Genomic DNA, 15897 nt, shown 5'->3' with positions numbered 1-15897 from the left:
GTTTGAGAAGAAAATACTTTTGTCAGTGACTGTACAGTTAATCAGTTTATTGATGATCCTGATCTTGCGAAGTCTTATTTGAGTAAACAGGAACAAGCACTCTCAACTCTTTACATGTAATACAATCTTCAAGTTTATCTTATTGGCCAAGAGCTTGGAATCATGACAGAGTGTAATAAAACAAAGGCTTGTTCTCTGGAAGTCTAGAAGAGACTTGGAAGTGCGTCATCTAAAGTGCCTCTGAGGGACACACACATGCACCCGTGCACACACACACTGTAAAATCTAATAGATCACTGATTCTTGAGATAAGGGACAAAACATGTGCCTCTGAGGGACACACACATGCACCCGTGCACACACACACTGTAAAATCTAATAGATCACTGATTCTTGAGATAAGGGACAAAACATGTCCCCCATCAAAATGTTGCAATTTCCTTTAAAAAAACAATAAATTATTTCATTTAAAAAGGCTTTAAAAGCTGGATATGAAAGAATTGTGTATGTTTAGACTTTTAGTTTACCCTGAGGACCCCCTTTCTGTTGATGGATGCAGCAGTCCAACACATGGTCTCATAAGTGTTTTTTTTTTTTTTTTTTAAATATTCAGCGTTGAAAGTTGAAATCCCTGTGGTCACAGCTTTTATGTGTCAACACTGTCTTAGTAGAGCTGAATTCAATCAAGAATAAATATGTCTTGTCTTCACCGTGGGATAGTGAGAAACGTAATTTCGATCTCTTTGTATGTCTGGAACATGTGAAGAAATTGACAATAAAGCTGACTTTGACTTTGACTTTGAAGAAGTTTGAAATAAAAGTTGGTATTTTGGTTTAGTTTAGTGGCAGCTGGCAACTGAGGAAAATCAAAATGGCTATCATCTACTACACATGATTAAGTTAAAGGTCCAGTATGTAGGAAATAATGGAAAATAAACTGTAACCATTCCAAAAATGATCACCATATGTTGTCAGAGAGTAAAGAAAACACGATGAATCGAAGTAATGGCTTATTTGACAACATTACTCTAACACGTAAAACCCCGTAAAACCCATGGAAAAAAAAATGAGTTATGGGGCGGAATCTCTTGGAATTTTCGTTTATGTTTTGAATGATTAATTCTAGAAAAGCGTATTAATAATGGGCTAGCGCGTCCTCCTATTTGGGTTGCCAAATTAGCAAAGGCCAACTGTCAACAGCTGTCAGTTGTAGTCATGAACGCCTACGAGAGGCAGGGGAATTTCCAAATTTAAAACAAGAAACAAATTAAGTGGACAACGGAGGAGCTTCCTGAGATGGTGACGTCTTTGTCAAACGAAGAATATCAAGTCTGACGCAGAGCTGGCCATATTTCTCCACAACAGGTAGCCTAGGCTAAACTTCATCTGCATCGCTAACTTCAGCTAAATATGTTAGTTGGTTAGAGAGGTATTTTTTGTTTTCACTGTTTCCGTAATATGTAGCTGGGTCATGGTTGGAGAAACGTTAAAGCAGCTGCAGGTCAACTAACGTTAGCTAAGTCTTCATTACATCTGGCAACCCAGAAGAGGCTCGAGTCTGGTAGTCTTGAGAACGTTCACCAGTGTTTTGATTTTGGCCTACAGAACGTTCGGTAACAATCCCACAAATCGCACCTCTAAAAAAACATGTTGTTTTGTCAACTCCGTCAGACGTCAACTCTTTCAGATATTTTGTCTGACGGTGTTGACATGTAAGCTGACGGAGTGGAAAAGTGCTCACAAATACTCGTTAAGTAATGTATAACAACTACATAACATGATAATATGATCTAAGTATGCATGCTGATTGACTTAAAGGTGCGATTTGTGGGATTGTTACCGATTGATTGTAAACCAGCACTATAGACCAGCAACACCAGCTAAAATGACCAGCTTGAGGTGGTACGACAAGCAAAACCAGCTGAATTACCATCATAAGCTGGGAAAACCAGCTGAAGGTATGTTTTCGCCATTTTTAATATTCCCTTTGCCCTTCAGCATGCACATTTTGCCCATTTTGGTGCTTTGTAGATCAGCTATGCCACCAAAGAAGAAACATTCGAAGCTTTTTCATTATGCAGAGTCTACAAAGTAACTAGCCATACAAACTGGCAACTGGTGACCAGGCTTTCAAATGCGGATTTTACTGTGGAAAATAGCATTAACTGTTAGGATATTACTCTGGATATTGTCACAGCTAAACTTAGCTTCTGTAATCTTTCAACCAAGGTTAGGAATCATGTTGAATAAGGGTGTGCCGCAGGACAGTCGCATAAAGCACAGAATAAAAGTTACCATGTCATTGACTGTTAATTGGGCTACCAATCTTGCAGTCGCAACAAACAATGGTCAATGGATCCGAGACATTTTCCTGTTCCTATTTTCTGTTTATGTAGGCTAATGTATTTGTGAATGTAGCCTGCACAATGCAAAGAAATAAAACATAAACTATGGTAGCCTACATTTCCATACTCAATATTGCGAGACACTTATCTCTTCTATGATCTCATCCCAGAAAGATTTTCTTTGACTTGTTAGTTTATTTGAACATTAATTTTATCTAATGACACAGCAAACATGATGAATTGAATCCACATATCCTTGCAATATGCGAAACTATTTTCCACTAGCCTAAAACCGTGAGACGTTCCTCTTAAAGTGATAGGCACTCAATTAGACTTACAGACCACAAATGTGATGCTATTAAGAAAAGTTACAATTTAAATATCAATATGATGTATTCAAATTACTAAACAAAAAATTTAAATATGAATTCCAAAATATTAAAACCTATGACAACCATCACTTTCTGTGTGTGTGTGGAGGGTCAATCAAACTCTATGATTGCCACTGATATAAATGATTACACAATATTCAATATTAGGCTACTGATGGCATCAAGGTGGTGGGGGCCCTCAAACCAATATACAATACAAATATTTTTTTTTAAAAATGTAAAAAAATCGTTAAGGTATCGAAAATCGAGATTTTTCACTTGCTATTGGTATTGAAACAATAATGTTGATATCGTGACAACAGGAGTTGGGGATGTTGGGGATGTGTTTGGTCTGAGACCAAACCTACGTCCTTGGTTTTCGCAAGAGTTTTGCTGGTCTAGTAGGTCAACCATCATAGGGTGGTCAAACAAGCCGGTCAACCAGCAAACCCCCTTTTGCTGGTCAGGCTGTTTTTGTCAGCAGGGAAGTGTTAGGCCCATATAGGAGACAAAGTCAACAAAGCCAACAAAGTCAACAAAGCTACCAGATACAACTATAAAATAGCAAGGTGACCAGTAAAACTACAGCAGGCAACTAGGCTAGGAGGAGGGATGTCTGTTTCTGTCCAGTGAAAGATTTTGAAACTGACAGGGACAGCTTGTTCCCTGTTCAACACCTCTTGTCCAATGTCCAAGTCCCACAGGTTAGACAAACTATTATATATAAATATCTAATACTTAGCTCTACACCGAAGGTAGTAATGACAGATAAAACACTAAAAAATGATTCATGAGGTTAGTAGATAAAACTTAAAATGAAGAACATTTTCGACATAAAAAAATTAAGTTTGCTACTTGTACATGTATAGGTGTGTTGACAACTTATTTTAAGGAGTTTGTCATACTAAAAAAGAAAGAAAGCTGTCTCAACTTATTAATATATGGATTTTTTAACACACAGTCTTGCTTTCACCTAACAATAGAAAGTATTAAGTTACTGAAATTTGTAAATCTCGTGACCAAACTTATAAAGCTGATAACACGACTGAACGTTCAGGATCTTCCAGACCACGCCTGAGAAGTAACAGAAATTATGGCACAGGATCCTGTAGCCTGCATCGAACATCAAAGGTACGTGCAAAGTAGTCTAGCCTACTATTTTTGTGTTTGTTTTAAAAGCAACAGCTATCAAACAACGGCACACAGTGCATCAAAATCTTTGTCACGTGACACCATGGGCGGACTGGCCATCTGGCATACCGGGCATTTTCCCGGTGGGCCGACGCACCTTTGGGGGCGATAGAAAAGGCTATAATTTAATCATTTTGGCCAACGATCGGCCCAAAGGAAGGACAACCAGCGGCCCATTGGTTACATTTCCATATTGACACTCGACTGATCCTATAACAGCTCACGTCAGGCCCCACCCCTCGCATTTTGGCTCAGAGCCAGGATTTTGTGAGCGCATCAAAAGTTAATGGAAGTTGCCTACACGAAATTGGGGCGGGTGCCGGTAGTGTCAATAGTGCAAAAGTAACACTAATGTAGAAGCTTCAAAAATACAATATTGGAAGTAGGCTAGCATATGTCAGCAACATGTTGAAGTTCGTTGAGTTTGAACGAGGATATAAGCAAGCATACAGAGCAAGGGACAGTGAGCAGGCGGTGGAGCCTACTTGAGGCTACATAAGAACTCGGTGGTGGTGTAGGCTACAGTATGTGTGACATGCCATGCTGACGATGATTATGATCATCGATGATTATGATGACTTTATTAGTTGCGATAATGTAATAATATGGTAATGATAACGTAAGGCCGTGCTGTGATTATAATAACAAATAGCGCAACTTAAATGTTCTAAATGAGTGATTTGCAAACCCAGACAGCAAAAGAGTGTCAAATCGATGTCAGATCGAGGTAGAGCGTCGAAAGGGTTCTATCTTGGAAGGGTTATCATGGTAAAGATGGGCTAAAAGACTGTAGACTGACGGAAATGTAGGCTACAAAACATCAAGTCATATTCATGCACAAGCCAACTAATATACAATAACCTATATGATAGGCTACTGGAAGACATTAAAGATAATTAGTTAATGTAGCTATGTTTCAAAATGTACCAGCAATGTAGTATAGATAATATATGTAATAAAATATTTCCAGCAACAGCCCTGTTTATTTTGTGTTGTTTCAGTTGTCCTACAGTGATAACTGGTATAAATTACATTAATGTCTAAGACAATCTGGGTATTTTAACTCTTTACACATAGGCTTCAGTAATTTTTGGTGCTGCTCTCAATTGTAGCCTATTGAATAATTTGAAATCAAATAATACTTTGAATTCAAGCAGAAACTCTTCTTTAATAATTGCTTGTTAGCCTACTTGAATATGGAGATCATGTGCTCCATGGCTACCTCTGATCAGTCAGAGTGATAGCCAATGAGGCCTACATCACTTTCAGTGCTCCATGACAGTTGAAAATATATGCATAGTTAGAGGGTAATGCAAAGATTTTGTATTTAATTAGGTGTGCCCGACCGATTTGAGGGCCGCTTGGGCCAAATATGCCAGGGCCGATTTTTGGTCCCAGTCCGCCCCTGCGTGACACTACAAATGAATTTAACGCTACAGCTTGCCCTTTTGCTAATTTGAATATTTGAAAAGATGGATTTTACCTGCTATCTACGGACAGTAGCTATCGTGTCTTCCAAGCTAGCTGCTGCTTGCACGGTAATTAAACCATTTGAAAAGATGACTTTGCTAGCTGGCGTCTTCAAAGTTACCTGCAGCCTGCTCTTTGATAATTTGGAGTTAGTAAAGGTACATTTAGCTGTCTGGTGTCTTCAAACTTCACAGTGGCAGCTGCATTCAGCACTTAACATTTTAGCATTGCTAGTTCTAACACTGCACGTGTTTGAGGGTCATATTTGGTCGTCCTAGTTAAGCCTAACATTGTAACTATTTATGAAGGTTTGTGGGCCATTTGACATTCTTAGCTTAACCTGAACATAGGCCTAATAGGTAGGCCAACATTTATTTATTTTTGAAGTTTGAGAAATATTCTGTGTCAATCCCTGCAAACCACGTAGATTTTGTTCATTTTGTTGTTTGTCTTGAGGTAAATTTTCTAACATTGTGCCTTTCTTTTACAGATAAATGACGAATTCAGACGGATCTCTACATTTATTCATTGCACAACTGGACCAGTTGCCATTGCTTTAAAAAATAAACAATGCTTTCAGAAAATTTAAATTGCTGTGTGCTTTTATTCAGACAGAAGTGAAGTAAGTTACTATAACTTAAAAAGATCCATGCAAATTGTTACCTTAATTTTTTTAAGTCATTTCAACTCGAGTTGTTTTTGAGTAAATATTGTGAGACTTTTATAGTGAGAAGAACTCAATTAGTTTAGCACAATCAACTTGATTTGTCCTCTAAAAGCTTAATTAAGTTGAACCAACTTAATTATATAAATTTGATCATATAATATAATTCAGTTGTTCTAACTATATAAGTCTCACAATGTTTACTCAAAAACGGCTTGAGTTGAAATTACTTAAAAAGATCCATGCAAATTGTTACCTCAATTTGTTTTAAGTTGAGCCAGTGTATTATTTTTTAGAGTGTATATGTACTTACTTGCTGAGAGAAATTGGAGCAAATCATATGTGGTGAAATGGGTTTCCCCTTGAGTCATCTTGACTGACAGGTTATTGATTAGGGGGCGTGCCCTGGATTGGTATTTAAGGAAGTGGCTTTCGACTGACAGGTACGTCGTTCAGTCAGTGAAAGGACTTCCTGGTTAGTGACGTGGGATACCGGTAGCTTGGTGTGCGTGTAGGTAAAACCGCTGGCTCAACAGTGCGGTTGGTATCTGCTTTGGAAACTCGCATGCATTACGTCCAGTGGACCGCAACGCGAGAAACTTGTTGGTGTTAGTTTGCTATCAGCAGTAGAGTGGTGAGTGCGTTGTCTCTCCTCCTCTTACCTGTAAGTGGAGCATAGGATCGCCAGCTTTGAGATTGGCCTATATGCTGGCTATACTCATCGGCTGTTCCCACGTCCTAAGAGACTGCTCCTTTGTCTCCTTTTAGTGTTTGTCTTGTCATTATTACTTTAGTAATGTCATGTCCAATTATTAGGATATTTGTTTAGTCTGTGATCTTTCTAGCCACTGGCTCTGGCTGGTGCTAGGGCTTTTGTTTTGTTTGTTCCAATGCATGCTTGGGCTACGCAGTGCTGTGTCGCCGTGTCGTGTGTGTGTGCGCTCGCATGGGTGTGTGTGCATGCTTGGGCTATGCAGTGCTGTGTCGCAGTTTCTCTGGCCTAACCTGCATGCACTTCTTTGTACTTTTATTTGTTGGTTGTGGGATAAACCCCGTTCTGCCTGTGTTGCTACTCTGCTTGCTGTGCATGTTTGTGTGTGTGTGTGTGTGGGTGTGTGGGTGTGTATGCATGCTGGTTTACAATCCCAATGCTGTGACAAGGATTGCTGTTCTTCCCCGGCTTAGGATAACCCCCAGTCTGTCTGTGTTGCTACCCTGCTTGCTGTGCATGTGCATGTTGGTGTGTATGTGCGTGGGTGTGTATGCATGCTGGTTTACAATCCCAATGCTGTGACCAGGGTGGCTGTCCCATTTGTCCATTGATCCGTGCTGAGCTGGAGCACCAAACCTGCTCCTTAAGATGAGTAGCCATTTGTAGTACTGCTAGCATACCTGGCTTGTAAGATCAATCACTCTGTTAATCAGTGCTTGTGTCTCCTTTTCCCCTCTGTCAGACAGGAGCAGTGTGGCCCACGTGAGCGGAGGACTGAGTTTGTGGTGGAGGCCTTCACTTTCCCTTGCTGTGTGCACATTGAGGTGTCTTTTGCTTGGATTGCAGTGTTTCTCTCATGCATGGTGTGTATTTTCTGGACCCCCTCCTCTCTGTCCTGCAGTAGTCCGGCTCGCTGTGGTAAGCATCTGCCCTGCTCTAGTTACCCCCCCTGAGACCAGGTCACTCGCCCAATAGCAAGGTGCCAGTCAACCACATAGCTACAGTGCTCAAATAGTAGTCCCCTGGTCACTGTGTCGGTGGGACCTCTCAGTCAGAGTGTCAATTGTGTGGTCGTGTGTTACTGTGCAACTGTAATAATTAATGTGTCTTGTTTGAATAAATATTATTGATGCAACGCATGTCTCCGGCTCCTTGGGTTGATGAACCTGTGTGCTCCAATTACCCTCAGGGGTTAATCTAGTTTAGTTCCTTGTCCTAGGGGCCGGCCTCCCGTCCCCTAGGTGGCGTAGTCGATGCAACAAATTCTCAAAATTACCTCTTCCCTGCCACACATAGAACTTACTTGCCTGAGGTCCTGTAGAAACTCTTTGTTTGAAGTTTGATACTCTTTCCCTTGATACTGCCATGTCAAAACTAGTCAAATATCTTTAATCAGTTTGATTTTCGATTAGTTTGTCAACACCGTCAATTGTGTGTCAACACCGATGGAGGTTTTTCATTTTTATAAAAAAATGTATGTTTATTTTGTTCAATTGAGTGTGTTCATACATTAAAACAAGTCAAGTTTATTTATATAGCGCATTTCATACACAGAGGTCATTCAATGTGCTTTACATAAACAAAACCAAACAATAATAACAAATAAAAAGCATAGAAAGGCAATATAGTCAAAGAATAGTTAAAAGGTAAAGATCATAATAAAAAGCAAACATAAAACACAAGGTAAAATAATTTAAAAATAAAGGATAATTAGTAAGCAAAAAACAAAGGCAAAAGTAGTAAAAAAAGTAATAAAAGATAAAGTAGAATAATTATCAAGGCAGATTCAGAATTTGTAACTCGGCACAGTTAGCAGAAAGCATCTGAGAACAGTTTGGTCTTAAGTCTAGATTTAAAACTGGCCTTTTTGATGTCATCCGAAAGTTGATTCCACAGCTGAGCTGCATAGCAGCTAAAAGCTGCTTCACCATGTTTAGTTCTAACAGTAGGTTTTACTAGCAGGTTTTTCACCTGGGACCTGAGAAGACGAGAAGGTGTGTACTGCTGAAGCATGTCTGACAGGTATGTAGGTCCTGCTCCATTTACTGATTTATAAACAAGCAATAGAGCTTTAAAGTCAATTCTGTGACTTACTGGAAGCCAATGCAAGGACTTAAGAATTGGAGTAATGTGGTCAGTTCTTTTAGTTTTTGTTAGAATCCTAGCTGCTGCATTTTGTATCATCTGAAGCTGTTTAATAGTCTTTTTAGGAAGGCCTGTGAACAGTCCATTGCAGTAATCAACCCTGCTGGAGATAAATGCATGAATGACTTTTTCTAAGTCATATTTTGACATCAGCCCTCTGAGTCTGGCAATATCTTTGAGGTGGTAAAAAGCTGATTTAGTTGTCGCTTTCATGTGGCTGTTGAAATTTAGATCACTGTCAATTAATACACCAAGATTTTTAACTGTATCCTTTGCCTTCAACCCTTTTGTGTCAAGGAGAGTGGCAACCCTAAGTCTTTCCTCCTTTTTACCAAATATAATTACTTCAGTTTTTTCTTTGTTCAGCTGAAGAAAATGTTGAGACATCCAGGTGTTGATTTGTTCTATACACTGATACATAGATTCAAGAGGACCATAGTCGTTTGGTGACAGAGCTAAGTAAATTTGTGTGTCATCTGCATAGCTATGATATGAAATCAAGTTATTTTGGATGATTTGTCCAAGTGGGAGCATATAGAGGTTGAATAATAGTGGCCCTAAGATCGACCCCTGGGGAACACCACAGGTCAAGGACGTTGGTGTTGAGGTACAGTTTCCAACAAAGAAGCTCCTTTCTTGTAGATATGATTTTAGCCAGCTGATAACTATGCCTGTAAATCCAAACCAGTGTTCTAGTCTGTGTAGTAAAATATTGTGATCAACAGTGTCAATTGCTGCACTAAGGTCCAGTAGCACTAGGACTGTTGTTTTACCTGAATCTGTGTTTAGGCGTATGTCATTGGAAACTTTAATGAGAGCTGTTTCAGTGCTGTGATTTGCCCGAAAACCAGACTGAAAGTAATCAAAATACCCATTTGATGTTAGGAAGATGGTTAATTGATTAAAGACTACTTTTTCAAAAAATGTTGCCAATAAAAGGTAGATTGGATATGGGCCTGTAATTGTTTAGCATGGAGGCATCCAGGTTATTCTTCTTGAGAAGTGGCTTTACAACAGCTGTTTTCACTGTTTTCAGTGACTTAGGAAAAGTGCCAGACAGCAGTGATACATTTACAATTTGAAGGACATCCGCCGCTATGAGATGAAAAACAGTTTTGAAGAAATTGGTAGACAGAGTGTCTAAGACACATGTGGAAGAGCTGAGATTCTGTACCGTTTTTTTTAAGTGTTTCGTAGTCTATCAAGCTGAACTCTGACATTAAGTTTAGTTTCCCTCTGTTTGTTGCTGGAAGTTCAGGTTGTTGAATTTGTAATTGAGCAGATATGTTGAGTCTGATTTTGTCAATTTTACCTTTAAAAAAAGATGAAAACTCATTGCATTTATTAGTTGAGAGAAGTTCAGGCGCTAATTGTGAGGGGGATTTGTTAATTTATCAACAGTTGAAAATAGAATATGAGTCTTATTTGAACTTCTATTGATAATGTTAGAAAAAAAGGACTGTCTTGCTTTGCATATTTCAGAGTTATATGTGCGGAGCATCTCTTTATGGATTTCATAGTGGATCTGAAGTTTGTATTTACGCCATTTTCTTTCAGTCTTTCTACACTCTCTTTTTAGAAGTTTAACTGCTGGATTTTGCCTATATATTAAAAAAACACCAACTTATCTACATGCATCAGTGTCTTGTGTGCACAAAACCACTAATTGTATATATTAAAAATAAAAAAATAGTTATAATAGTTATAATAATTAAGGTAATTTAAAATGGCTTATTTCAAAACAATGTAAAATGATAGTGTTTTATAAATTGCATTATATACACGAAGTGTATATAATGCAATTTATCACTAAACCTTGCTAAGGCACACCATTTATACACACTTAAAGAATTTAGAGTGTTGTTGAATTGATCAAACACACAAAAAAACATATTTTCATGTGTCCGACAGAGTTGACAAATGACAAGTTACTAAGTCAGTAAATGTCAATTTTTATAAAAAGTGAGAGAATATAAGACATGCCTTTCCTCTTATCTCAATTAAATTAAAAAGTGACAGGTGGGCGGGACTTCCGGTTGATTAAGGCGGGACTTCCGGCAAGGTATTTGATTTCCGGTGAGGGCGGGACATCCGGTTTTTGAACTTGTCATCAATGGAGTTTGATAGGTTGTTTGAACGCTGCGGGGTGTTTTTGTATGAGTCATGTGTCTGGGGGAGGGGGTTTTTGTGTGTGTGTGTGTGTCTGCGTGGAGATAGTGAATTTGACAGTTTTGTAGGTTTTAGTGTCATTTTTGTACTTTTTATGATCATTTTGTAGGTTTTTTTAGGCATTTCGTGTTTTTTGGCCAGGGGCGGGGACTTGTGTGTGTGTGTGTGTGTGTGTGTCCAGGGGTGGGGTGTGTGCGTGTGTGTGTGTGTGTGTGTGGGTCTCTCATGTGCTGGGGATGCGTGGTGTGTGTGTAGCAGTGAAATACTTTGTCTATTATTTTATTTAATTTTTGTGGTGAATTTCATCAAATCAATGCATATTATTAATGATTGTATATATATATATCCACAAGTTTCGTGGGGTGGTTGCTGGGGAAACGTTTGTGCAACATTTGTGGGCAACACTTCCGGTGGAATTGTGTGGCCGTACATTGCACCTGATGCCTCAGCTGTGTATTTTGCTGATCAGATGTCAGGCTAATCGCATCGCTGTATTGTTGCGTTGTTGCCTTTAAAAAGCTCGGGAACAACGTGTGCCGTTTGAGGATGTACTTACAACCGCACAAAACTAAATTATTGGGTGAAGAAAGCATGGTTCGTGCCAGAGATGTAGCTACAGCTGCCATCCACTGCCGAATGACGACGACGATGAGGCTTAAAGAAATTGTCTGAAAACCTGAACTTAAAACATCCCCCGAAAAGGATATGTTATGTATGTTCATCATCACTGCGCCAACTGAAGAAAACCTTTACCCAACGCTTTATTTGGGTTATGAGAAGCCACCTGAGAAGAAGCAACGAAGAGTCGTCAGGGTGAGTGTCGATCGTCAAGTCTCAGCAACAAGCTAGCCTAGTAGGCGGCTAAATTTGGTATTGACACGTTTTTTTTAATGCAACATTAAGGTAGCATAGAGTATACACACGGTGTTAAAGGCATCCTTGATTTTTTCTGCGCTTAAAGATGTCTTACGTTATACTTGAATGGTCGTAGATAGTAAGCTTGAAAATGCTAAACGACACAGGCTACGAAGTAATGATTTACACGTTGCTATTTACGAAAGTCAACATCCAAACTTTCATCCTTAATTTAGAAATCATCAAATCATAGGTCAGTGTCCCAATTAGAATAACCTGTGCCTACTGAGTTTCAGTAGGCTATAGGGAACACAGAGATTAAAAACCTGAACTAGATCTATTCTGTACACGAATGCGCCCTCATCATTGTTGGGAGTAATGCATTAAAAAAGTAATGTAATTACAGTAATGCATTGCTTTTTGCTGTAATGCAGTAATGTAAGGCATTACCAATACAATTTCAGTAAAATTGTATTCGGTACAATTCTCAGTAACTGAAGTTACTTTGCTTTTTAATCCAAAATTGAGAAATGCTCAATTGGCACCAGAGAAGATTATCCAATAATTAAAAAAGTCATCTATGCTGGTCCTGGAATTTGATTGCCTTGTTTAGATGACTGTAGAAAGGGAATTTGAGTTATCTCTGCCATTCATGCAACAGATCTAACATGGTTAGGCTATACTTCTCATTTCAAGCAGTGAGAATAACTAAAATGTTGCTTTTACAGACAAAGATCATAGCCATTATTCTCAAACTATTTGCATTAAGTCTACACCACTGTAAGTGGAAGGAAAGGCAACCAGCAATGATGAGAACCATTTAAAGTCATCATACAATTTCACTATTGCTATATTTTACTATATTAAGTTGTGAGTGACCTTTGGCCTTTGGGGCCTACATTGTTCCATAAGCCATAACTGCAACCATTATATTGTTCTTTTGTTAGCCTTATGCCTAGCTCAGTCATTATGCCATACCACATCACCTCCTGCCGTGTAATGAGCTGCATTGAACACATGAAAAAATCCATATTTCCTGTTATTTTGGTGAAAGTAATGTAAACGTAGTGTAATGCCTTACAATTCAAAGACAGTAATATTGTAATGTAACAAATTACTTTGAGATGACAGTAACAAGTTATAAATATTGCATTACGCTTTTGAAGTAACTTGCCCAACACTGGCCCTCATCCAATTCTCTCCATCTTTAATATGACTCCATCTTATTATTTATTACCTGCAGAAGACAGTAGGCAACACATGTTTAATACTCCAGGGTACCAACAATGTCCTGGGTGGAGATCTCCCCCTCCTCCGTCTCCACCTCCTCCTCATGCACAATTTCCAGAACAGGCGGTGAATTTTCTTTATCCGAATTCTCTGCGCCGTCCTTCGCGATGTCCTTGCTCTGTATAAGGCAGCGGGCACTGTGGAGTTTGCAATACTGACCGACGTTTTCATCGCGCTTCAGAACCCTCTCTCTGGCCACAGTCCACATACGCGCGGCGGTGCAGCCTAGCTCGTTCGATGTCAGGGACGGTTTTACCCAGAGTCTCCAGATCCTCAAAGACCCTTTCAGCAATAAGCGGCGCCTCCTTTAGCTCATTGAGAATACATTCGGCCATACCGCGTACTCTGGACTCGTGAGGTTTCATATCCCACTTCCCTAGTTGACGCATCAGACTAGACAGGAAGTCCACAGCTTCATGACCAGGTCTTCGAAATTGTTGTAAAAGTAATAAAGAGGGGGGTCCTGCAGACATTCATGACGCCTCTGACTAGGGTGTTGTATGGCACAGCCCTGACAGTGATCTTTAAGACGTCGCTGCGTCACCACATCCGCAATTGGCAGGACGTAAGCTTTGACGGTATAAATCATCCGTTGGTTTACGGGCCACACCATATGCAGATAGTGAGGCTTATTCTTTCTATCTTTAGGGTCGGCCATGGCGATAGTTCTCTGTAGAGGCGGTTGTTGATGGATAATGAGTTGGTTTTTCTTTAGGCCCTGAGTTCTTATATACGGTAGCTCGCATGTAGTGTGAGGGGTTAAGGAGGGGCTCATAGCATCACAAGTCTTCATCATCCTTCAGAATACACCGACTGATTTTCACCACACTGCGTAGAACGCGACTTTTCACAAATAAGGCTTGAATATGGTCACTATGTTGATCCACCATTTTGTGCCAAACACTCTGAGGCACCCGAATGCTGTCGGAGAATGGGGCCCTATCCGTCTCCTCGCCCGCCTGCCTGGAGACCACCACATAAGAACCCTCTCCGTCTCTCACGGTACAGAAACAGCGCACATAGACTTTCTCATGGTCCTGGGGGCTAGTTTGCCATACAGATCCCACCCCCTCAGAGCGGCCTACTCGACCCGCCAATGTACACCGTACAATCTCTTGACACATTTTCCAATCCGATGATTTCAACAGCAGCTTGCTCTCCAAAGGCTCAGTACCCAGTTCCACGTCCTCCGTGTAGAGACACAGCTGACCCAGCTGAAACAGAAATTTGTAACACAAAGCTTTACCCTCCCAACTCACACGACCGCATAACTGTGCAGGGGGTGGCTCCTGCGTGCAAGAAAGAATATTTTCAGAGCTTTTTCTCTTAGGGGCCCCACTTAGCCGCTCGCTACTAGGACTTGCAGTTTCAGGAGCTGCTAAACTAGCCATGCTTACTTTGCTATCTTTACCTATACTTTTACACCACTTTTATTCTCCCTAACAGCAACGCTCATAATGGCTCGTGCATGACACTCCCAGGACATCCCCCAACAGGACACCGACCATGACCTATACATCCGTGTACACCCCCCACCCCTGGACACACACGCGCACCCATGACCATCACATCCGTGTACAACCCCCACCCCATGATCACCTCATGACACACACCACGCATCCCTAGCACATGAGAGACCCACACACACACAAGCCCCCGCCCCTGGCCAAAAAACACGAAATGCCTAAAAAAACATACAAAATGATCATAAAAAGTACAAAAATGACACTAAAACCTACAAAACTGTCAAATTCACTATCTCCACGCAGACACACACACACACACACACACACACACACACACACACACACACACACACACACACACACACACACACACAAAAACCCCCTCCCCCAGACACATGACTCATACAAAAGCACCCCGCAGCGTTCAAACAACCTGTCAAACTCCATTGATGACAAGTTGAAAACCCGGATGTCCCGCCCTCACCGGAAATCAAATACCTTGCCGGAAGTCCCGCCTTAATCAACCGGAAGTCCCGCCCACCTGTCACTTTTTAATTTAATTGAGATAAGAGGAAAGGCATGTCTTATATTCTCTAAAGTGGTTAATAAAAAACCTGTTCCTTTTCAGGCATGATAGATGAGATCTATGTTTATGATGATATCCAATTCAAATTAATGTAGTATTGATTTTTTGTTTGTCACTTTTCAAAATTACTTTTGTCCCTTATCTCAAGAATCAGTAAGCTATTCTTACTTAAAGCAACACCAAAGAGTTTTTTGTACCTTAAAATAATGTTTCCAAAATCGTTTCAGTGGTTCATCAACTCGTAACAGGGTGAATGGCACATCTGCATTCGCTTCGCGGCCCTCTGTCGGCTATAACCGCACTATGTAAGTTTGCCAGATCGGGTAGCGGATCTGTAGTTCGATGTAATGAGACATAAGAAACTACAAATTTGACTTTCATCTGATGTCGCAATACATCGTACTTTCATAAAATCATGCAACATATTCTACCTTGTCTGTGGACATCGTTATTTCCAAAGCCGGTGCTAGATAAACAAATAGTGCGTGCGACAGAGGAAAAGTTCTTTGGTGTTGCTTTAAAATGTTTAGTTAGTATAACTCAGTTTTTGTCTTTTGTTGATTATGTTGATTTTGCCTTTTGAGATTACTTGCCTTAGACACAAACTGCATTTTGTTGTCTCTGTACTTGTAC

General features: G+C 40.1%; 2 long non-coding RNA genes across 2 annotated transcripts; both read left to right on the top strand.

The window, feature by feature from the left end:
* The first annotated feature begins 3301 nt into the window (after positions 1-3301).
* LOC121689518 lies at positions 3302-5994 on the top strand. The gene is made up of 3 exons (XR_006024798.1): positions 3302-3420; positions 3750-3847; positions 5868-5994. It is a non-coding gene; the product is annotated as an uncharacterized LOC121689518 (long non-coding RNA).
* Positions 5995-7004: 1010 nt separating this feature from the next.
* On the top strand, positions 7005-15288 carry LOC121689515. The gene is made up of 3 exons (XR_006024794.1): positions 7005-8065; positions 9726-9729; positions 15278-15288. It is a non-coding gene; the product is annotated as an uncharacterized LOC121689515 (long non-coding RNA).
* The last annotated feature ends 609 nt before the right edge of the window (positions 15289-15897 follow it).

This window comes from Alosa sapidissima, chromosome 18, assembly GCF_018492685.1.
Source record: "Alosa sapidissima isolate fAloSap1 chromosome 18, fAloSap1.pri, whole genome shotgun sequence".
Taxonomy (NCBI): Eukaryota; Metazoa; Chordata; class Actinopteri; order Clupeiformes; family Clupeidae; genus Alosa; species Alosa sapidissima.
The sequence above is the reverse complement of the archived record's forward strand: the minus strand, read 5'-3'. Positions and strand labels throughout refer to the sequence as shown.